Source organism: Podarcis pityusensis, assembly GCF_964106645.2.
Source record: "Podarcis pityusensis genome assembly, chromosome: 3".
Lineage (NCBI taxonomy): Eukaryota > Metazoa > Chordata > Lepidosauria > Squamata > Lacertidae > Podarcis > Podarcis pityusensis.
Window position 1 is genome coordinate 55,939,987 of NC_138026.1, and position 22,871 is coordinate 55,962,857.

Sequence of the window (22,871 nt, forward strand, 5' to 3'; positions counted from 1 at the left end):
CATGAGGAACTAGGACCATCTAGAATTTGTTCTTGGTCCCATCCATACTTACATCAGAGTATGGATCTTCCTTGAGAATGCTCACTTCCAAACTTTGTCTATATATGTGACACCAAAAGACAGTAAAGCAGAGGTGCCAAGGAAAACTTTCCATCTTCTTTATCTGTGCTTGACATTGACACTAACTCTCTGTGTGGCTCCCCTGTAACTAAGCACCCATTAAGCTTTCAGGACTGTAGTTTTGTCAGGATTAGCTCACTGGTCAGAATTTCAAATAACAAAGTACCGTAGGTGTTTCCCAAAAGCCATTCCTTTGTTCAGAAACTTCCATATGCAGATATACACAAACTAGGAACTGATTCAGTTTGACATACTTGTATCTACTATGCAAACAAGTGTGTTGGCATGTAGTAGTAAACCTTCCTCTGTTACAGTAATTTGTTGACTGAAAATGGCAACACAAGAAATGGCTTTGGAAAGATGGCTACATGTATTTAGCTTTTTTCTTCCAGGCTTGTTTACACAACCATTTGACATCATTGAATAGGAATATCTGGCTGAAATGTGAATAAATGAGCCAGAAATTCCATTAAGGAATAGCTTCCATACTTCCCATGAGGTTTGCGAGAGGAATTGTCTTAGGTGATCATCACTGGTATAGTCTCACCCAACTAACACAAAAGAGTCACGTTTGATTTTGCCAGATAAAAATCTCACATACCATGTAACCTTTCTTTGTACCATTGCAAAATGAGCTGCCAGCAATAAAAAGATCTAGAGTTATTTTGATTTAATTTCTTCATTCTGGTCCTGAAACAAAGGTAAATGTAGGGGGAAAGGTAAAGGACCCCTGGGTGGTTAAGTCCAGTCAAAGGCGACTATGGGGTGTGGTGCTCATCTTGCTTTTTAGGCCTAGGGCAAACAAAATTAGGGTGTGAATTGGATGAATACCTTTAATCTCTTTGAGTACCAGAGACCAGAATGCTTGTATTGCTTGAGTTTTCTGCATTCTAATCTTGGCTATTATGGGTTTTGATGCAGTGGGATATTCTCAGTGTAAAAACAGCTGGTCACAGACAGGAGCTGAAGGCTCCTCCCCCCACATACTTAATTCTGTCTCTGAAATCTTTATAAAGTATGGCTATCCAGCTCATCTGACTTTATTTATTGGAATGAGTGTACTGAAAAAAGTGTGCGTGTATGTGCTTCCATAGTGATTGCTTGAAAATACATTGAGTAAACTCTGTTTAAATAAAAACAAGGCTCCCAAGCCAACAACTGCAGCATTCTTTGAGCTCAAAATTTCATGGCAAAAGTCAAAAATCCTTCCTTTTAAAGTCTTGTTTTAAAGTGAAGCCTTGCTCTAGGTGCATGTCACTGATGAGAAGCTTATTTCACTGGAGGGTCTACATTTCGTAATGCCAGAGCAGTAAATCAAATTCCAGAAGATAAATTAACATGGAGCAAATTTGTACTGGCTCTGTTAATAACTAATCTGGCATTAGGTTTTTATTACATGCACAATAGGAGCTTTGAGAAGCAAAGAAGATGACGAATAGGCTCATACTTTGGTACTTTATTTAAAAGTTAAATCTCTACTTGCACAAGCACACTTGTTGTTGTTGTTGTTGTTTTCAAAGTGCTGATGTCTGCTTATTTCCCAAAACGCATATTATTGATCCCCCCCCCCCCCGCATTGACAAACTTTACAACTATTGTTGGGTCTGCCATATATTTCCAATTCTTCCTCTTTTGGAAAATGAAAAATAGCAACTGAGTGAACATCATGGTATTTCATGACATTTTCAAATCTGAACATCTGGGAAGTTGAGTGTGACACTGACAACAAAGCTGACAATAAGGTTGATTGTTTTACAGCATCTGTATATAGCTGTGTCATTGGTGCCTGCTTTTTTAAAAAAAAACAACAACCAGCTAACTACAGCCTTTCTGTTTTTGCCTTGAATATAAAATAATATACCACATTCATTTTCAGGCTTTACATAGAAGTTTGTGTGTCATGTGGTTCAAAAAGAAAGCAATGCAGATATTCACTAGGGGGAGGGCTAGGCATTATTTTATATTGAACGAGGGGAAACTCAGCTGCAGAATTCAGTATAAGTAATGACATTGGGAGGATTTTGACAATCAGACATCTTTCTGCCTAAAATGAAAATGAAGCAGCTAAACATTAATTACTCGTACTATGACTATTATATGTTGTGTTATAGAAGAAGATAAAATCAGAGATGGGGAAGGTTTCCCCCCACCCCTGTTATGTTTTGGAAGTCTGGATTGGTTAGTGGGTTGAATAAGTAAGAGGTTTCATAACAATCAAAAAAAATATTTGATAGGATGCAACGTTTTGTAAACTGCTTTGACAATTTTACAATTTTACAATTTTATTACAATTAAGTGGTATATAAATGTGAAATCAAACAAACTTGTAGAGAGGGTTGAAATGGTTAAATAAAAGAACTGATTTGTCTTTTTCTGCTGTATCTTTTGTTAAATATGATTTTAGTGCTCTTTTGTTGTTTTGTATGTGTGTAAAAAATTACTTTCTTCATTATTATTATTTTTTAAATAAAATTTTAAAAACAATCTTGAAAGGAAGGGAAAGTGAAGGCTGGAGAATTAAATGAGAATAAAAACACTTATGTAATTTTACTAGTTGCTATATTTGTATCAATTGTAATATGATTTGTTGAAAGCTCTAGATCAGGCTTCCTCAACCTTGGCCCTCCAGATGTTTTTGACCTACAACTCCCATGATCCCTAGCTAGCAGGACCGGTGGTCAAGGATACTGGGAATTGCAGTCTCAAAACATCTGGAGGGCCGAGGTTGAGGAAACCTGCTCTAGAGTTGTATGGCATGTATATGTAACCTTACTCAGGCTGGGCACCCCATAACCTGCCTCACAGATATAAGAAAAGTGTTTACGTTCCTGGATATGAGCATCACATTTTGCTGGAAGATCATCATTCTCTAGTGTTAGCCCTTCTCTCCCTTTGGACAAGGATCATTGCTCAGTAAGAGGACATCTGTTTTACACACAAAGGGAGACAATATTGAGTCCCTGGCAACTGCATCCAAAGACCCCTATCTGAAACTCTGTGATCAGTGTGAATGATACTAAGCTAGATGGACCCAATGGTCATGAAGCAAGTTCCCATGTCATACAAGCAGGAACAAAATGGCTCCTCCATAGCTCAAACAAAATGGCATACCAGTTTATTAGCTCTGTTAAAATTAGCAACTGGTACAGTGGTACCTCAGGTTACAAACACTTCAGGTTACAGACTCCACTAACCCAGAAATAGTACCTCGGGTTAAGAACTTTGCTTCAGGATGAGAACAGAAATTGCGTGGCAGCAGCGGGAGGCCCCATTAGCTAAAGTGGTACCTCAGGTTAAGAACAGTTTCAGGTTAAGACCTCCAGAACAAATTAAGTTCTTAACCCAAGGTACCACTGTACTGTAATTGGAAGGTCGGTCACATCATACATGACATGCAGATAGGGTGACCTGGTGTCGCATGTTGAAAATATGGTCCTCTGTTTGAAGGGCTGTTAAATCCAATGTTGGTATAGTGATAATCATTAGATGGGAAAGCAGGGATACTGAAGATGCCCATCAGTAATTAGAACACGGATATTAGAGTAAGCAAGCACACAGGTCACCAACTCATAGCCTTCCCAATTATGGTGAGATTGTTTTCTTTTTAAAATTATAGTAATTATTTCTAAATTTTCAGCTATGCATATAAATTAGGATATAGATTTAAAAATAAATGTAGAGGTTGCTTTCTTCCCAGGAAGGCATTTTTTTCCTTAAAAAAAAAAAAAAGAATGGGCTTACTGGTAATTAATCTTATGTAACAAAATCAGTTGCAAAATTTGTATTCCATGCTATAAAGATTCGTAAGCAACTTCTACAGAATTGTTAGGGGTACTGGCTTTGATTTTGCCCTAATTTTAATTTTTTAGCGCTACATGGAATCAACTTTATTTTGAAGGTCTGTGGACTATTAATACATTTTAATACCAAATTCCTTGGAGGCTTTCTGATTTAGTCTTCTGTGAGTTTTGTCACCCTAATCGTATGGTTTTACAGAATTGCATGCATATGAATTATTAGTCAGCAGCAACAGAACTTTGCATAAGAACATGTCTTGTTTTAAATGTAGCTACTCTGCCACTATACAAGGATGACTCAGTGGAGAGGGTGGCTGTATGTTGGTGAGTAGCAGCTAATGGATGAGTTGATATCTGAAAATGGTAAGCTCTAAAAGGTGTTACACAAGTGGTTGGATTTTAAAAAGTGCATTGCCTACTTGCCTTAGCACTTATATAAGTCTTAAAACATTTATTGCAGTAAAAAAAGTATTTATAAAATTGCATAGAAGGAGGAAGTGTGTGTGGTTAATTCTTTAAAAATGTACAGTACTTCAAACCTCATTGATTTTAATATTCATAATTTTGAAGATAACTTGCATTATGATATTGCCAAAACAAAACCAAGCTACTGATATTTGAAGTGCTAGGGTGGTATTTGACTAAGTCATACTTGGAGAAGTCCTATTTCAATCAACTGAGTTAGTTCATACACAAGCATAGTCTATGACTTTGTTGGGTACCATCTTAGGCAGCCTAATATATTGAGTTTAGAGAGGCTTTGTCCTCGTTTTCTGTATTAAAAATGCTCCCACAATTCCTATTTTTGGGGAGGGAAAATCCACGACAAGAAAACCAGTTTGCTGTAGTTATCATCAATAATTTTCAGCAAACAGGGTGCTTCCAAGAACCATCTATGGGTCCCTAGACATTAGGATTAATTCTGTTAGGGCTGGGAAAGGCTCTTGTCTGGAATCCAGGAAAGCTACTGAGTCAGTATGGGGCAGGTTTGTCCAGTGTGGAATCTCCAGATCTTGTTAGACACAGACTCCCTTCGGCACCAGCCAGTATAGCCAGTGGCCAAGGAAGTGGGCTAGCCTTGGTTTAGACAGTACTGAGCTAGATGTACAAATGATCTGATTGAGGAGCATAAAGCATAAAGCAGCTTGCTATGATATTGTTAGGGTAACTGCTGTTCTAGCTTTGCTTACCAACAAGCATAACAATGCAACATATTACATCTATCAGTGACAAATTCCTGCTGTACACTGAGGTACAGTTATAGGTTATTTATTTTTATAATACACTTTTTTGTTTTTTGGGGGGAGTTTTTCCAACTCCTTTAAGCTTCTTTTGAAAACAAATCCTACTTACTGAACTTTCTAGTTTCTCTGTGCTTAGTCATTTTAACTGGGAAGAGTTTGCAAAAATTTTTATTCAGCCACCCACATCATGTTTTGCACTTTCTAGCACCATTTTCGATACATTGTCTGCTGTCTTATTTTTACCAAGTATGTTATGATGGTCTGAGTCATGGGTTTTTCAAGGTGTTTCTTTTTTAAAAAAAATATGTGAAAGCTTGTGTGGAAAACACACTGCAGTATGTATGATCTGTTTTAAGGGCTTACAGCCTAATCCATATCTTGATTTAGCCAAACTGCTTGGGTTTATGTGAATTTTTGACATTGGCATTAGTGGAGCCAGCAGTTAAATTTTTGTCCTACAATACTGACATAATGTAATGGATCAGGATCAAAAGAACTTGAATTTCCTCTGTGCTGGAATGTGTTTTCCTTACAATTATAGCTCCTTATACCACACTAGAGACCACCTCCAAAGTTCTATTAAGAGAAGAATATAAGAACCTTTTTGGTTCAGGCCTATCTATTCAGCATTCTGTTGTCAAGACCGCCAACCCAGTCAGTTCTGTGAAATGCTCAACAATATTCTCCTGCCTATGATCCCCAGAAATTATTATTCAGAGGTAATATAGCTTTCATAACTAGTAGCCATTCTTTGCATTATTTTCTATTAATTTTTCTATTCTGCTTCCAAAGCCATACGACTGGGTGAGCATCACTATATCATGTGGAACTGCATTCCATAGTCTACCTGTTACCTATGTGCTGTTTAAAGACCTACTTCCTCCTGCCTCTCCAGAATCTTCCAACTTTTTGCTTAATTGAACAATATTCAGGTTCTAGTATTGTCAGAAAGGGAGAAGATTCTCACCATCTACTTTTCTTACACTATACACACTTTTATACACTTCTGTCATGCCCCCACCATTACTCACATATATTTTTTCTAAATTAAAAACCCTCAAGTATTCTGGCTTGACCTTAAATGACAGTTGCTAATTATTTTTATTTGACATTTTCTGAAGCTCTTCCAGCCCTACAATATCCTTATCTTGAGGTGTGGTGACCAGAACTGGTGACCAGAACTGTACATAGTTTTCCAAGCATGGTCGGAATATAAATTTGTATAATGGCATTATGAAATGGACAGCTTTGTTTTCAGTCTCTCTTCCCAATGATCCCCAACATGGATTTCATCTTTTTCACAGCAGCTGCACGGTGGGTCGACATTTTAATTGAACTATGCACTATGGCCCCAAAATCTCTTTCCTGATTGGTCACTGTGAATTTATATCCCGTTAATATATAAGTGAAGTTTGAGGGGAAAATTTGCCCCAATGTGCATCACTTTACACTTGCTGATATTGAGTGATTTCCCATTTTACTGCCCATTCTCCCAGTTTGGGGAGTCCCTCGCAACCCCTTTCAGTTATGAACAAGTTAAAAAGCACCAGTCCTTGAGGCACCACACATCTTACATTTCTCCATTCTGAGAAATGTCTATATATTCCTGCTGTTTGCTTCCTTTATTTTTAGCCTGTTACTGAACCTTAGGAAGATGTGTCCTCTTATCCCATGGCTGTTAGCTTTATTTGGAAGTGTTTCATGTGGAACTTTATCATGAGGTATTTGAAAGTCCAAATATAGAACATCTACTGCAGCCTGCTCCAATGTTGTGGACTCCAGAGGTTTCAGACTATGAGTTCTGTTCTGGCTGGGGCTGAGATGTGGCTTGAGGTTATCCTTGGGGAAGGCTGGTGTCCTGGATCATCCGTATCCACATGCTCTGAAAGGTTAAAAGAATGAAGAGTTTTGATATGGCACCTTAAATGCATAAGCTTTCATGCAGTAGACTCCATAAAATACCTAAAGTGTTACCCTGAGTTACAGGTGCATATACATGTGGATGATGGTGGTGGAAGGGAACTTAAATGCCTAATAGCACGTATGGTGAATTGCATAACTAACAGTGATAATTCATAACTTGAGATGTTTACTCAGAAGTATGCAGCAAGGCTTATTTCCATGTAAGCATGTACAAAACTCGAGTCTTAAAGCTCGTGTTAATCTGGAGTTGTAATCCTAACGTTCAGGCACTGTTTATGGCATACTGCCTAAACTTCCTACATACCTCCCTGCCCCCCTATAAGTGCTCATGTAAAAATATCCCTGGAGCAAAACTAGCACATGTAGCACTATAAATACTGTGAATTTAGTTGTCAAGAAATGCTTGTGGATCTTTTAAACCTCTGAAGCAAGTTGGAATGAATAGGCTATAAAAGTGACATAAAGTTGTGTTTTGCTTTCCATCCTTCGGCTACTAGTTGTCATCTGCCCAGTGAAAATGGTATATAATGAGACCAGCCTTGGTTTAGATTGAAGTTGCAGCTTTGCTTTCCTTGTACTTGCATGTTTTACAGCCACTGTGCAACAAACTGAATTTCTCTCCACTCAAGCTGGTGTCTTGATAGTAGGTTACTTTATAAGTCATTGGACCTAATGCACAGTTCTCTGTCAACATAAAATAGAATCTGAATGGTAACTCTTAAGATAAATTCTCTTTTATCCATTATCAAAAAAGTCTATTTCCATGTGAGGATAGAAGTTTTAAAATACTGCTATTTAACCTAACACTGTGTCATTGAGTGGCTGGCAATTCCTGATAGAATTGCTTGTGACCAATAGTAGTCCAATCCAAACCTTTTACTTGTTATCATATAATTGTATACATAAAATCAACATAAAATAAGATAACAAATTATAAAACTGTCATAAATATGGAAAACCATGAGTAAATGACAGCTCTGTCTATATGTTGTACCTTTATAGCTATTCAAGCATGTGTGTGTGCGCGCACACACACACACAAACACAAATATTCAGGCAGGAGCAGATTTTCTGTTTTCCTTTATTATTATTCTGGATTGCTCAGATCTGCATCTCACATTTTCTAAAAATTAGTTAATATACATGGATTTGTAAAAATCAATCCCAGAATTTGCTTGAAGAAATTGCACCAGTTTTCTCTATTATGTGTATAGGTGCATTCATAAAACAATGCTCCTGTTTGTTATTCTTGGCATGCTTACATGTATGCGTGAATACAAGGTCCTTTTGTGAGATGTTTTAATGATACATGTGCTGCTGCTGCTGCTGCTCAGTGGTTTAAACATTTTTGTGTGTGTGTGACAAGTTAAAGGCCAAACTAGATAGTATGGTAGCTTGATGCCCTTTTAGGGCATTTTCTGAGTCTCTGCTCTTCACTCTGTGGGAGCTGCCGTGGACTACTGCAACATCTGTGCTGCTGTTGCAATATTGCCTGGGGTTCTGTGAACCCATCTATCTCTGCTGCAGGGCTGCACAACATAAATTCCTAAACTTTTATTTTCTGTCAGAATAGAAGCAACCCTGAAAATGTTATCACAAAGTTAGATTGCTGTGAACCATTCCTGTTCATGCTGTGAATTGCTCTGTCTCTAGGTTTAGCTGCCTGCAGTGGCAAGATCAGTGTTTTCCTTTTTAAGTTGCAAGTTTAAATAATAGGTATAAAAAGATACATTACAATAGATCCAAAGCCTTTATTAATTCTACACTCCAGTGAAAGTCAATACCAGCAGGATAACAATGGCACAGCAGAAATTTATTCAGACTGTGTTAGTGTGCCTAATGACAATGCTCTATGGAACATGTATGCCCCCCTTTTAATATATATTACTTATTTAACCAACAGGTACAGATTGTTGTACACACACACACACACACACACACAGTTCTCCCCCACCCCCGTCTATAACATATAATGTACCTTGTAACCAAATACTGTGGCATAGCAGTATGTTAAAACCAGTATTCCTCACTTTTTGAACCAGGGTCCACCTTCTGAGCTTATTCTACCCTGTGTCCCACCCTACCTCATCACCCAAAAGATGTTTTCGACAAATTTTGAACTAAAATTTTCACATTGTTTGATTATAGCTGCCATCTGAGAGGTAACAAAGGTGACTCCTCTCTCTCTCACACACACAAAATATTTCTACTACTGCTGAAACATGTGCAACACGATCCTTTTCCCTCTCAAGCACTTGGAGTGCCTGGCGTGCTCTGGTCCACGGGGTCATGAAGAGTCGGACACGACTAAATGACTAAACAACAACAACAGCTTTCTTAAGATGAGAGCTGGTCCTGCCCCTAGGCATGAGGCAACAATCTCAGGCAGCGGATGTGGAGGGCAGGGTGGGAGGGAACAGCAGCAATGTGTTGGAGGACAAAGTGGTATGTTTCTGCCATGTGCCTCCTAAGCTAGTTTGCTTCTTTAGGTACAGTGGAGGAAGCTGTCCTGTTGCCAATATTGAAGTAAACTTCCAACTACCTATCCAGTTGATGTTTTAATCAGGAAATGTAAGGTGATATAGATTGATTTGAATAAATAAATAAAATTATTAATAGTGCCTAAGTGGTTAAAGAAGCATTTGCAGAAGTCTGGTGAAGAAATTTATATCTGTCTTCCCTGCATAGGTTACGTTGGCTGTGATTGTACAATGAGGGAACCAAGATTTTTTTTTTAAGCATTGAGATAAATGTAATTAGACAGACAATAGCTTCTGTTCCAGCAAGAGACCTCACCTCTGCTTGATGGTGAATGGTACCATCTTCAAACCCATAGCAGCCTTCCTTCCATTCCATGAGTAAGATATGACTAGCCAAATTGGACACATGTCAAACAAAAATTTTGTGTCATGTTAATGTGCAGTGAAACTAAGTTTTACAAGATGGCCCACAGAGAGCTTTGTTAACGTAAGAAGTAGATCATAAGTACCTTCTTGCAGAAACAGATAGCTAATTCCAAGAGATAGGCTGAGCTGTAAAGCAGGACTTGGAACCAGAACGCTTAGAAACTGACAGTTCATATGCAATACCTGCTTCCACAGGAACATAATGTCAAGTTCATTTGGAACTGAGTGAGAAATGATGGTTCATATTTTTCTTCCTTAAAAAAGGGTCTGTAGAAAAGTGAATGGAGAACCATAACATGATGGAGGCACCTTTTCTCCACTGCACAATTGCGTTTAAAGGCTCAGGGACTGATATCAGAAGAGGTGTAAATCCTAGATGTACTGGAGTTTCTTTTCTCTGAGTTCTATAGCTTGAGATTGCAGCTATCACTCTCAGCACTCAGAAATGCACGCCAGTGGTTGTAAATATGGAATTGACTTTCAAGTGAGATGGAGCAGTAAAAATGTAAAGCCATAATCATGCCTGTTTCTCTCCAGTGCCCAAATTTTGGCTTCAAAGAGGAACATATATTAGAAACACACACAAACTCTTTCTCTGTCATGTTTTACTATTTCTGCTTGTGAATGATTAAATACTTCCAGGTATGGAATAATATTTGTTGAGAAATGGCAATAGAATAAAGGCGAAGGAAACAATAACAGAATAATGTGTGCATTTTAATTCTATCAATCTGTTTTATGGGTTTTCCACATAATTATTGTAAAGTCATATTACATGTGTGCAATTCAAAGTTCTTGTTTAAAATAGAATAATCAATAAAATGCACACAGAGGTTATATTGCCCACATATCTGGATTATCACATTCCTTGTAACCTCAGTCCATCCCACAGCATTAAATGTCATCTTCTGGAATTCCCAAAAACATTTCTTTAAAAATCCCATTTTAAATAGGTATTTAAATTACACAGAGAGTACTGATACTGTAATAAATTGGTCATAGAACAAAGTATCAAATGGTATTTTGAAGAACTAAATCCACTTGACAAAGCATTGTGGATTAACAGGATCAGTAACCTGATTCACAGAGCATGCTGAGGACGCATTTGGTTCATCCTTAAGCTACACAGGTTGAAAAAGTGAGACCAGGACTTCCGGGTTGGCGCCATCGCCGAATGGCGGACTCCCTCCGAGCTCCGGAGGGAGTCTGCTCGGCAGGGGCTGGGTCCTACCACACCGGCGATGCGGGGACCCTTAAAAACCACGGCCACGAGGGCCGTGGACATGGAGACTCGGCTGGCACCGTTAGCGCCCTCCCGACTCGTGAAGGAGCCTTTTTAAAGGCTACGGATCGGGTGCCGGGGAGAAGTGTGGTGCTTTGAGTCCTCTGCTATCCCTGCCGAGCGCAGCCGCATGCCATCCGGCGGAGAGCGCTGACTTCTTCCATTGAAAATTCGGACTTCTTAACAACAACCCGTGAGTAATTTGGAAACCGGGTTCAAAAGGAGGAAAAAAAAAAGAATTTTTTTTCGGATTGGACACGAGCGGGGGGGGGGGATCCAAAAAGGAAGTCAGTCCCCCCCCCTACTGTAAACCTTCCAAAACAAGGACGGGGAAACCAAGGTCCAAAAAGATTTGTATTGCAGATAAAAACTAAGAATTCCACGATGGGGAACTACAAGAACTGTGCTGGAGGAAGAACTGAGGGAGAAGGGAAATGTGACCCCCCCCCCTGGGAACCGGGGTGATTGAAGAGAGAGCCTGGTGAAAAGAGCCGGAGATTTTGACAGCTGTCAAAGTAGCTGTCAAAGTCGGAAAGTAGAGAGGATTTTATTATGAGAACTTTGCTGGTTAAATTTGTTACAATTTGTTATAACTCGTTGAAATTTGGATACAAAATGGCGAAAACATGGATAACAATCGGACTTTTGGACTAGAGAAAACAAAGTTACAACAATCCCCCTAGAGGAGTTTCGGGACATTACAAAGATGGTCGTAAGTGGAAAAACACCATTGGAATTTTACAGGACTGGTTATCTTCTGGGAAAGCTGCAAAACGGAAATAATATTTTGTCTACAGGGTGTTCAGCTAAAGGAGACAATAGAATTTTCTATTGAAGAAAGGAAGGGACTGAACGCAAGTTTTTGTTCCTGAATAACAATAATCCCTGCAGAGTTACTAAGCTTCTGAATTAGAACGTTTTAGCAGCGGAACAAGAGGAAATTGGACTACAATTTGGAAAGAACAATGGGGGGAGTTTTATTAAAGATCTGAAGTTAAGTGTTTTTTTTAAAAAAAAAAATAATAACTATAAAAAGAAAAAGCCAGCAAGGAGTTGGGGGAAATAGGTGATTTATGGACTTTAAGAATTCCAGGCGGATAACATGGTTTGGTGGTCAGGGGGAAATTAAACCGGGGACAGGGGGGGGAGAACTAAAATCCAAAGGCTTGTTAACTTCTTTTTTTTTTGAACTGGTTCTTTTTCATCTACTATACTTTTTATTTCTTATTTTTGATATTTCTACTGTGTGGGTGTTCTTATTATTAAAAAAAGGGAAATTGTGGAACGAAAATGGGGTGGGCCCTGGGAAAGAATTTTTGTCTTTTATTAAGAGTATTGATGAGGAGCGTATAAATTTCAAATTCGGATAATGGTCTAAATAAATTAAGTTTCAATTAGAACTGAGAGCTTGTGGAGCCAACAATGTGAAAGAGGAATATGGTAGGGGTGGGGGAAGGGGGGAGTCCCGGAAAGTGGATGTATGAAAATAAGGCTTTGAATGTATTTTAATTCTCACTTTCTGTATTTTTGAAAATTTTAATAAATATCATTTGGAAAAAAAAAATGAAAAAGTGAGACCAAAGAAATTATAAATCTTAGAAAATGTGAACACAGCAACTCAAAGTTCAGCATCCCTTATTGCATTGCTAGCAGTTCTCACCTCACTAATGAATTACACTTTGCATAATTTATTATATTTCTGCCCTTGTATCTCAGTAACAGGAAAGTAACATAGCCATGGAAAACTCTGTGCTGAAGAAGTCATTCTGTTTTAACCCACTGTGTAGCCCAAGGAAAGCCAGCCTGGTGTCCTTCAGCTGGTGTTGAATTCTACCTCCCATCTTCTACAGTCAATATGGGCAATAGCTGAGGATTATGGGAGCTGAATTCCAACATCTGAAGGGCTGCATGTTGGCTATCCCCATTCAAGCCTAATGTTCTTGAATGACTTGAGCTCAGAGGTTGAGGAAAAGTTCCAAGGTTCAATCCCTAGCACTTCCAGGTAGGTTTGAGAGACCAACCCTCTCTGAAATCCTGGAGAGCCACTGCCAGATAGTGTACTGTAGACAATACTGAGCTAGTGGAAGGACCAATGACCTGACTCATTATAAGACTGCTTTCTATTATTATGATTCAGTTTAGATAATCATTAATCATATTGTAAACATTTGACTGCAGTTTTCATAGGGACAATAGCAAGGAGTCTCTAACGCCACCTTGTGCTGAATGAAACATATATTTTTATTTAATTGGCCTGAGACAACATTTCATGGGATTTTCAGTTAAAAAAAAGAAGCCCCCCCCCCCCCTGAAGAGCAGCACTTTCTTAGAAGGAATTTTCCTTTCAGTGCAAGATTGGCGTCCTGCTCACACTCTTTGCAAAACACTTGCCAAGGGGATTCTTCTGAGCATTACACTGGAGATTGCTTCTTAAGTGGCTACAACAACTACTTTAAAGAAACTGATCCGTAGTACAGTGGTACCTCTGGTTACGAACTCAATTCATTCTGGAGGTCTGTTCTTAACCTGAAACCATTGTTAACCTGAGGTACCACTTTAGCTAATGGGGCCTCCCGTTGCCACCGTGCCGCCAGCACAAGATATCTGCTCTCATCCTGGGGCAAAGTTCTTAACCTGAGGTACTACTTCCGGGTTAGCGGAGTCTGTAACCTGAAGTGTTTGTAACCTGAAGTGTTTGTAACCTGAGGTACCACTGTAATATAAAGGGCTGGATTCTTCCCAGTCTTGTCAAGAGAGGAGAGCAGATGCTGCTGCAAATTATACTGCAGATGAGGAGAACATTTTCACTGCTGTTTGTGCTCAAAAACGGGATGCTGTCCCTTTTTTTGGTAAGGTTTATCTTATAATGTTTTTCTTACATTCCCCTTGAGTCTGAACTCCATGATGTTTGGGAATATAACTATATGCTCATCTCTGGTGTGTGCATTACACATTAAAACTTATTGTAGTTATCTAGGATAGACAACTGGCAGCCTAGGGACTCATGCTGGTAACCACGGTTTCCCCATGTGGCTCCCAATATAGCCTCAGTCATCCAGGCTCCCCTGATTAAAATGTTCACACATCCCTATCTCATGTGTTGTAGGTCAAGTCACAAAGTTCTCTAACTTGTACCCCAGAGAGGTTGCTTGGGTGCTGCTAACACAGCGATTTGACTTCATCCCTGGAGATGCATTCCATTGTCTCTCAAGACAGATGGATGCCAACAATTATGCTTGTTGAATGATATCTGCTGTCTTCTCTTCTCTTCTCTTCTTTTCTAATATAAGCTTTTAAAAATTGACCTGGAATTTCTTATTTTTGCATCTATTTATAACTATTGATTCCAAAAGCATGAAATGATGACATCTTATATTCATTTCTGCTTAACACATTTTAAAATGACCCATGCTTACTTGGTGTATCAGCATTCTACTGTGCTGCAAATAATATGAAATTATGCTCACAAATTTTACTCAATGAAATTTGGGTCAGAATGCTTTAGTGGTTGGCAGGAATATTATCACAGAACATGCAGAAAAGCTTGAAATTGCTGGTATTAATTTATTTCACAACAATGTATTTTAGCCAGTAAAAGTGATGGGAGGGACGCGGGTGGCGCTGTGGGTAAAACCTCAGCGCCTAGGACTTGCCGATCGCATGGTCGGCGGTTCGAATCCCCGCGGCGGGGTGCGCTCCCATCGTTCGGTCCCAGCACCTGCCAACCTAGCAGTTCAAAAGCACCCCTGGGTGCAAGTAGATAAATAGGGACCGTTTACCAGCGGGAAGGTAAACGGCGTTCCGTGTGCTGCGCTGGCTCGCCAGATGCAGCTTGTCACGCTGGCCACGTGACCCGGAAGTGTCTGCGGACAGCGCTGGCTCCCGGCCTATAGAGTGAGATGAGCGCACAACCCTAGAGTCTGGCAAGACTGGCCCGTACGGGCAGGGGTACCTTTACCTTTACATTTTAAAAGTGATGGGAAAACATAAAATATTTTCAATCTAAGCACAGCTGAATATTGTTTTATTGCATTATTGAATATAATTATATATTGTACAGGGATGTATATAATCCAAAAATGGAATCATGCCTAGGTCTGAAAACTTAACTGCTGAATTTCCTATCTTTTGAGTAGGAAGCCGTACAATTTTATCATTCTTTTGAAAGAAACCATTTGTATTGCATTCTAAAGTATCTGGAGGATTATGAAAACTAAATCCCTTCAGAAATAGGTTATGCTATACTGGATATGACATCAGACGGAAAACCCAAATCAAACTCTTTCTAATCCAGACTACTTGCCATATCCATCACGCTAATTGGTATGGTAAGAAATCAGCCCAATTAACAGTTTCGTTTGGCCCTGTATAGACAATATATTTCTGACTACTACACTACTTTAGATTTCTTCAAAGGCAGATTCACTGGGGTCTTTTTAATGATGATAATGTGTACTGAAGTCTTAAAGAAAATGGAATTGTATAGTCTTATTTAAGACTCCATTTGGTTATTAGATTTCATTTCTGAGCAAATGTTCGCTAATTAATTAAGAGATGGTTTCTAATGCTAGAACTTCCTTCTTGTTCAGGTTCATTTAGATCGGTTATCAAGACATGAATTTCCACCAATGTAGTATAGGAGGAGTGTACGGAATGTTAAGTCAGTTTCATCATGCTAATGTCTTGGCCTCTTCTCTTGGAGTAGTAGAAATTAGTTTCATAGTTAGTACATGCCTCTTGACACCTGTAAGAAAACAGAAATGTGTGAATACTTTATTCCAGAAGCTGTGATTCATTTAAAAGAAAGTGGCATGGAAAGTCAGAAATGACATTGTCATGTTCTATCATTTCTTCTGTGCGTGCCTCAACATCAAACTCAACCAAATCTTTATTTTCCCTAGTAAGAGAGCTAATACCTATCCCAGGAGTTAATTCCCAGTCAATTATTTTATGTTGGATTTAAGTGAATTCACAGTATTTTTTCCAGTTTGACAACACGGTTAGTTGTTCTGCAGCTGCTGGTTTCCTTGCAGCTAACTAAACAAAATGTACCTTACTGTACATTTTCTACTATTTTCTACTATTCAGCTCTACTATTTTCTACTATTCAGCTCTACACACAGATTTGAAGTTAATTCTCCTAATTTCCTATTGATTTATAGTGTGGCTTAAATTTGTGTTAACATTAAAAAAGGAAAATTATTTTTAGTTTCTTTGTTTCTTAAGTTAGATTAGCCAGAAATCTCATCTGTAATGACATAATTTTTGTATAAGATAATGTTGCTCCTGGAAGTAAGGTATATAGGAAAATAAAATAAATACAGTGTTGTGAGTAGGGACACAAGAAGGCATCATTTTTTCTCATTTCACCTTGTATTTGTCCCATGCAGGACTGTTTTCATTCTGCTGCGATTCATCTTTCACCCAAAACTTTGTTGTCTCAATGTTCACTGTCTAGAAATTAGATATTAATTACCTAAGTTATGTTGCCATAATGTTCTTCCACCCCATTCAGGTCAATGCAGCGGAAGTGCAATACAAATGGGGGGGGGAGCATAATCTACTTTGGTTATGTGAACTCACAAGAAATTCCTGAACCATATAAGGATAACAGAATGTCTGGCTATGTCATCTTATGCTTATGTTAATTCGGAGTACTTGTATTTGTAATTTTCTAGTTAGAATGATTGTGGCTATGTTTGTATCATAGCAATTATATTGACCCTCAGCTTAGTTTCTAATTGAACATGATAGATTTTAGATCTTAAAATGCAAACAAACCAGAAAATGTTCCCCTCAGTATATAAACATGCATCTTCTGAGGCTAAACATAACCCATGAATGGAGAGACACGCAAGAGAATTAATATGCTAAGTTTCAATAGCTTTGAAGATTATATGAAGAGAATGTGGAAGCCAGTGAGATTAATCATAAACATAGAGAGTGGGTGAGTAAAGTTTGGCCAACAGTACAGCTAAATAAATTAAGTGAAAGTGTCAGACTGAAAGATCTGGAACAGCAGAAAGTGAAATTTAGAATCAAGTGGCAACTTTATTATTATCAATAATAGTTTTGTTCAAGATTTACACATTTGTTTTAATATCTAAAAATTCCTTTTAAAATTTTCACCTCTATGCCCCATAAATAATTAAAATAACTATACTTTAATGAGTGTTATTCTTTTTATTTTATTAATCTATGAATTACTTTATGAATTAGACAACCTATTATAAATAGTTTTGGTAGACTGGATTATAATATTATTTGGTTTCTAATTAATTGAATATTAACTGTTCATTATCATTTAAAACATTGGCATTTTGATTAAATGGATTAAACTTATTTATAATGTTTATCAATCGTGTTATGAGATCATAATATTCAGGGTGAGCAGTAGGAATTAGGTGCATGGAAGTGTCTTGAAGCGAATTGAAGTGTGTGGACTAAGAAAGAAAAATGGCAAAACAATGCAAGAAATAATAGCAATCTGAGGATAGGAAAAATAATGGATTTTGAAAATATGAAGATGGAGGTGCTGAGAGGGGAAAATAAAGAAATAAACCAGTGCCATCATCAATATTGGGAGCTTGCAAAATGAAAAAGGCAATAGTGATACTGATAAAATGAGAAGGGAAAGATATGTTAAAGGCGGGGGGGCAGTGTGATTTTAGAAAAGTTAAACTGAAGGGAAGGTAGGATTAAAACATTGTGGCTGAAAGTTGTTAGCATAAAGGTAATGCAGAATAGCTCCGTTGGTAGAGTAAAAAGGTAAAGGGACCCCTGACTGTTAAGTCCAGTTGTGGACAACTCTGTAGTTGCGGCGCTCATCTCGCTTTATTGGCCGAGAGAGCCGGCGTACGGCTTCCGGGTCATGTGGTCAGCATGACTAAGCCACTTCTGGCGAACCAGAGCAGCACACGGAAATGCCGTTTACCTTCCCGCTGGAGCGGTACCTATTTATCTACTTGCACTTTTTGGCATGCTTTCGAACTGCTAGGTTGGCAGGAGCAGGGGCCGAGCAACGGGAGCTCACCCCGTCGTGGGGATTTGAACCGCCGAGCTTCTGATCTGCAAGCCCTAGTCTCTGTGGTTTAGACCACAGTGCCACCCATGTCCCATGTTGTATGAGGCTCTTAATCTCAGGGTCATGGCTTCGAGCCCCACCTTGGGCAAAATATCCCTGCATTGCAGAGGGATGAACTAGATGACCCCTGTGGTCCCTTTGAACTCTACAGTTTATGATTCTATGAAATGGTACAGCTAAGGAAAAACCATGGTAGAGAAGACCCCAGATTGAGTCCTGAGGCTCATATAAGGGCAAGAGGAAGGAAGAGGCCAAGTAAAAGGATCTATAGAAGTGCCTGCATTAGGTACTAATATGTAGTATTAGTAGTATAGTAATAATAGAGTGGCAGGTGAGTTAAGCTTGAAACCACGAGAAAACCGAACTTTTGAAGAATATGACTGACAATGTCAAAAGCAGAAGACATTTTGAGGAGGAGCAGAACAGAGATGTCTTGAAATTCGGCCTGAAGAAGATTATTTGAAATTCAAGCCAGACTGCTTTTTAGTTGAATATACAGAGCAAAGCTCTGATTGAAAAGGATTGAAAAGAGAGTGACAGAAAAATCTGAGTGAGAGAGAGACTGGAAATAACATGTTCTTTGAACTCAGGAAGAAAAGGAAGGACAAATGGGCGAGAAATAAATGTGAATACCTGCTCTGCCATTGAAACATCATTCCAGTATAGATATAACATCAGATTTTGTTGTTTTTAGTATACTAAATGATTTGGTTATAGTTAAGGGGGGGGAATGGGTAAATCTTTCTTATTTGAATCAATGGGACTTAAATTCTTTAATCTCACAAATCCCAGTGTATTTGGAGTTTGTCTTAACTTTATTTGGAAAATGCTCTTATTTTTACTATGGGGGTGGGGTGCCTTGCTGGATCAGACCAATGGCCCATCTAGTCGAACATCCTGTTCTCACAGTGGCCAACTTAACATATATAGGAAGCCCACAAGCAGAAAATGAATGCAACAGGGCTCTCTCTATTTGTGCTCTCCAGAAACTGTTATTCAGGCTTATACCACCTCCAATACTGGAGGGAGTACACAGCCGTTATGACTAGTAGGCACGGAGGCCTTATTTTCGAAGAATTTGTCTAATCCCTTTTTAAACTGGGTGGCCATGATTGCATCTTGTGGGAGAAGTGGAATTACATAGTTAAATATGTGCTGTGTGAAAAATGTTTCCTTTTGCCTGTCTTTATGTATTCCAACATCCATTTTCATTAATGGTCCCAGGTTCTGGTATTTTGAAAGAGAAGATTTTCTCTTTCCATTTTTTTTTTTTTTGTACATTATGTGTAATGCTGTGCACAGTCGCATCACCCAACTTCCCTGCTCAGAGGGCAGTTGCTCCAGTCTTTTGATCACTTTGGTTGCACTTTCTGCACCTTTACCATCCCTATCATACCTTTTTGAGGTGTGATGGCCAGAAGTACCGGTATATAATGGTTTCCTCTCCTAATTATTCCTGACACAGAGTTCACTTATTCTACAGCTGCCGCACACTAGGTCAACATGTTCATCAAGCTATTCATGGCAGCCCCATTATCTCCTTCCTGGTCAGTCACTGCCAATTCAGATTTATTTATTTATTTATTTATTTATTTCTACCTAACTTTCAGCAGCAGGGGTCAGGGAAGGGTACAGCAATTTAAAATTCAGAATTATAAATAGTTAAAATAAACTGCAGTCACAGGAACAGGGAGCACCCTAAGCACACATATTTCAAGTGTCGAAGTCCAGGATAAAGAGGTACATCTTTAGCATGCATTAAAAACTGTACAGTGAAGGTACCAGGCGCATCGTTGTGGGGTGGGGGTGCCACAGAAAATGTTCTAGGTTACGCGTGCCCAACTTCTGAAGTGGTGGAACTACCAAGAGCTCCCCCCCCCCCATGGTAATCTTAACACCCAAAGGGTCTGTAGGGAAGTTAATATTTACTTGCCCCTGTGTGCATCATTTTACACTTGCACTTGAACCATATTTGCTGTTTTAATGCCATTAAACCCAGTTTGGAGAAATTCTTTTTTTGGTTTTACTACCTCAATTTTGTGTGTGCTATCAGTGTTTGGCTACCTTGCTGTTTATCCCAACTCCAGATAATCTGTGAACATTTTTTTTAAAAAATGGGCTTAATACTTATCCTTAGAGTTTGATTCTCATTTTAGAAATGATGAAGGAATCATAAGCTCCCAATGGGAATCAGGGTATCACCCTCCCATCATTTACTATGAAGATGTAGCATATGCAGTATATATTTGTTCTTTCGAAGTTAACTTTTTCAATATCCTTCTTTCATGTCTTTATTCAGATTTGATGTATGCAGGTAACATATTACTCGCTGCTTCCAAGAATGGTGTGTAAAACCATTTTGAATACCTAAGCGTTGAAGCACCAAAACATAACATTGTGAAAATTAGGGAATACCAAATGTGATCTTTAAATAGACAGCCACTCTACTGGAAAGAGAACATTCAGAAGTCAGCAGGTCAAGGAAATAAGGTGGCGAGGCCATTTTCAGAAACCATTTCTATTCATTATACCAGTTGGAAATTTACAAAGCCTCTTGTTCTCAAGGTCCACTTTAAATAATTACAAAGTTTAGAAACGGAATGAATGAATCCCAGAATAGATGTAAGGCTGTTCATTCAATACAAGGGAAGGTCAAAAGAATCTCAAAGCACAAAAGTATATCTGAAAGTACATATCTTTATTTAGCTATAATGGTTTATTAGAAGAGGAATAGGCAGATCAAAGGAAAAAATGAAGATAAAATTGTCACTTCATATTTTTACATTTACAATATGCTCAGAGCAAGGAAGATCTATTTGTCAGTAATGTCATTTGCCTGGGATTCTGTAATGAAGAGTGTGAATAGGAACATTTCATTTTCCTCTATGCAAGTTATTTTTCATCAGTGGACACAAACAGAAATATGCTTGTGCAGAGACTAGAATGTTTATTGGTCAGAATATTCTAAGCCTACTTTACCATTTATATTCCATAATAATTAACATGTTGAACATTTCCATGCCAGTACCATATATTTTAAATATCTTGCACTAGAACAGACACCGTCACATGCAGTTCATGTGGTGAGAACCTTATATAATTTTATATGGTCACCACTTACCCACATGGTAAGAAGTTTCAAAAGCATAATTACAGGGCATATTTTCACTGGATGAACCTACCTGAGTTATGCAGTTTCTGCAATATTTGCTTTATTTACAAATACATGAACAGCAAAGAACTTTTTTTGGAAGCAAGTAGGCACTTCTGCAGCAACCAGCAAATCTGAATTCCAGAAATACCCTCTACACACCAAACATTATACCATGCCAGCCATCCCATAGCTCACGTGTGCTATCCCTGTCCCCCACTGTGTGTGAACTAAACCTGCAGTCTGTTGCTCCCTCTCTCTAGCTGGAGGGTATAACTTTTTGAACTTTGGTGGGTCTTACATTCAAAGACTGGGTAAGGATTCTGAGATATCAAGGTTCTTCTGTTAAATCCCTTGCTCCCATCAGGCAACAATTTATGCAAAATCATAGTGGTAGATTGACATAGTGATCAAAAAGGCCCAAATAATCATATTACAGTGAAATATGCAGTCCTTACAGTGTTGTTTTTCAACTGCAGCTTCCAGTGCTTGCTTTGTTATCTTTATTCATGTGTAGAAAGTGGCAACATTCGTACATCATGTTAAACAATAGTGCTTGGTTAATGAGTCGTTTATGGTTTACCATGAACATTGAGATTACTCATGCTTTTCTCCAACAAACAGTGGTTGGGAAGCCAAGAACAAACATTGGCTTGATATTGTGATTTGTTTGGAGCACAGGAAACACAATTCCAGGTTCAGATATAATACTAAGCCAGGGATCATGGTTTGTTGCTCCTGCTTATACCGGGTGGGGGGGCAGGGGGCAGAGGGACTAACCAGGAACTGCTAAGAAGAAGCCATCTGAACATCACAAACCATAGTTAATGCACAAATGCAATAATGAGTTCTTCAATTATCTGTATAAGCACACCTTTAAAAAGTATTTGACGTGGGACAACAGCATTAATAAGGGATTTTCCTGTTGTTCTTTTCTTTTTACTGACATACCCTAGCAGTCACCAAACATTCATTGTTGTTGTTTTTAAAATGCCTACTTGCAATAATATTAAGTTAGTCCTTAGAGACTATGGGGAGTGGGCACAAGTTATTTCCAAGGATGTGAAGACAAATATTCAGCTGGGATTTTATAAAGCAGTGATTAATACAAAGTGACAGCCCTTCATTCTCGTCGTCCTCTTTAGAGCTAAAGTTGGAGTGCAAATGCAACCTCTGAACAGCAAAACAAACAACCCACCCCAAACATGATACAAAAAATAGGAGTTCTTTGAACATTTACCTCACTTTTGCTTCAGGACTGGCATCTACTTCTCATTGCTACCTCCTTTTCAACATGATGTGCTATGATGCTGTCCACTTGTGGTATGCAACAAAGCCAGGTGGTCACATTTCTTCACATTACA

At 38.6% G+C, this 22,871-nt stretch overlaps 1 protein-coding gene across 5 annotated transcripts in view; it reads left to right on the plus strand.

The window, feature by feature from the left end:
* NKAIN2 (sodium/potassium transporting ATPase interacting 2) overlaps positions 1-22,871 on the plus strand; it is a gene marked incomplete at its 3' end in the record, with an annotated part of 443,436 nt that overhangs the window by 52,641 nt on the left and 367,924 nt on the right. The window lies entirely within an intron of this gene.